Source organism: Rhinopithecus bieti, unplaced genomic scaffold, assembly GCF_001698545.2.
Source record: "Rhinopithecus bieti isolate Rb0 unplaced genomic scaffold, ASM169854v2 scaffold_1853, whole genome shotgun sequence".
Lineage (NCBI taxonomy): Eukaryota > Metazoa > Chordata > Mammalia > Primates > Cercopithecidae > Rhinopithecus > Rhinopithecus bieti.
The window spans coordinates 4,964,311-4,966,633 of NW_016804151.1; the positions used below are offsets into that span (position 1 = coordinate 4,964,311).

The following is a 2,323-nucleotide window of genomic DNA, read 5'->3' on the forward strand; positions in this document are numbered from 1 at the left end:
ACTCCCTTCCCCCTTGCGCTTCCCAGGTGAGGCGATGCCTCGCCCTGCTTCAGCTCTGGCTGCAGCAGCTGACTAGCACCGATTGTCCGGCACTCCCTAGTGAGATGACCCCAGTACCTCAGTTGAAAATGCAGAAATCACCGGTGTTCTGTGTCGCTCACGCTGGGAGTTGGAGACTGGAGCTGTTCCTATTCGGCCATCTTGCTCCGCCCCACCCCCTCTCTTATTATTATTATTATTATTAGTTTTTTAGATGGAGTCTCATGTTGTCACCCAGGCTGGAGTTAATGCGTGATCTTGGCTCACTGCAACCTCTGCCTCCTGGATTCAAGTGATTCTCCCGCCTCAATCTCTAGAGTAGCTGGGATTACAGATACCCACCATCATGCCTGGCTAATTTTTGTATTTTTGTAGAGATGGGGTTTCACCATGTTGGATAGCCTGGTCTTGAACTCCTGACCTCAGGTGATTCCCCCGCCTCAGCCTCCCAAACTGCTGGGATTATAGACGTGAGCCACTGCACCTGGCTGAGACCCTCTCTCTTAGAACAACAACAACAATTAAAAACAAACAAACAAACAACAAATCATGATGCTGTCTTCTTCACTGTATTCTTTTCAGAGTGTTGAAATCAGGTAATATGCATTCTCAAACTTTTTCTTTCATTTACAAAAAAGATTTGGCTAATCTATATCATTTGCATTTCCTTTAATTTTTTTTATTGAGACAGACTCTCACTTTGTCGCTCAGGCTGGAATGCAGTGGTGCAATCTTGCTCACTGCAACCTGTGCCTCCCGGGTTCAGGCGATTCTTCTGTCTCAGCTTCCTGAGTAGCTGGGATTATAGGCGCCTGTCACCACACCCAGTTTTGTTTTTGTATTTTTGGTAGAGACGGGGTTTATACCCTGTTAGCTGGGATGGTCTTAATCTCCTGATCTCGTGATCAGCCCGCCTTGGCCTCCCAAAGTGCTGGGATTACAGGCGTGAGCCACTGCGCCCGGCCTTCCTTTAAATTTTACAGTCATCTTGCCAGTTTCAACAGAAAAGTCTTCTAGGATTTTGATAAGGATTGCATTGTTCTACAGATCAATTTGGGGAGAACTGACCTCTCTCTTAGATACTAGAGGGGAAACGGAGGCAAGCAGGTGAGAACGTGGCAGCAGTCTCTAAAGAGCCCATCATAGTCACTTCTGGTGCTGGCCCTGACTCACCCGTGCCCTGGGGGAGGAATGCAAGTGTCAGAGCTGCGGAAAGGAGCTGAGATCTAGCAGGGCTCGCCCTTATCAACCTCCGCCTCTAACAAGGGCCACACAGCACGTGGGGGAGATTAGGCCGATCTGCCCGCCCCATCACAGGAGGCCAGGAGGGTGGAAGGCAGTGGATCGCGACCTAGCGAGCAACCCACACGCTCTGGAAGTGCGGTTCAACTTTAATTAGGCTACTGCGGGCGGCCAGCTGTCAGCGGGCACTCCGCCCCCCGGGGCTGTCCGCAAGCGCTGGGCGGTGGACACCGAGGGGAACCGCCCCCGGACAGCCAGTAGCACGCGGAGCCCTCGGTGAGCGCAGGCCCTGCTTTCCCGTAGGAACACTCGTGGGCATCGGGTCGCCCGCTTCGCCCCCGCGCTCTCGACGCACTATCCTGCCGCCTGGCGATGTCCGAGGTATGTATCAGAGGCTGGACTTGCTCTTTCCGGCTGCCAGACCGCTAAGCCTCCCGTAAGGGGTGGGGCGCAGGCAGGGCGCGAGCTGCGCGGAAATCCGGGCGATCGCGCTCCACGCGGGCAGTGCGGGCCTAGGGCGCCCTCTGGCGGGACCGGGCGCGGCGTTGCGCGTCTCCAGCCTGTGATTGGCCCGGACTCGCCTCGAACGCGCCGGACAGCGCTGCCAGGAGGCAGAGCTCTGAAAACCTCGACAGCGACGCCTCTCTCTCCAGTCCCCGCACTGCGCCCCAGGCTGACGCCCAGGAGGCCTGAGACAGCCCTGGGCGGCCATTAAGATGGGTCTGGAGGGGACATCAGTGTGGACATCTAGTTGCTGGGCCTGGGGTCACACAGCCCTTTCTTGTCTGAACTGGCCACTGCCCGGAAGAGATGCACTATTCGTCTTAGTGTGCCATCACCTAACCGCCATGGCGGCTGAGCCCACCTCCTTTCCTGGACATTAGAGGACTAGAGGTGCGAAGGTCGGGGAAAGCTGGGGGCATCCAGATGTCCAGAGTGGAGGAGGGGCCTCTTCCCTGCGTGGATGTGCATGGGAGGGATTTCAGAAATTTTCTTTTCTTTTCTTTTCTTTCTTTTTTTTTTTTTTTTTTTTGAGGCAGAG

General features: G+C 54.9%; 1 protein-coding gene across 2 annotated transcripts in view; it reads left to right on the top strand.

Moving 5' to 3' along the window:
* The first annotated feature begins 1,375 nt into the window (after positions 1-1,375).
* The window catches only part of ZNHIT3 (zinc finger HIT-type containing 3), a 14,221-nt gene continuing 13,273 nt past the window's right edge, over positions 1,376-2,323 (top strand). Inside the window, exon 1 of one of the 2 annotated variants that reach the window (XM_017866985.1) lies at positions 1,376-1,662. The gene's annotated coding sequence lies outside the window, so the exon portion shown is untranslated. Of the gene's footprint in view, positions 1,663-1,903; positions 2,176-2,323 lie in introns of those variants that run through there. The other variant, XM_017866986.1, reaches the window with a different exon arrangement.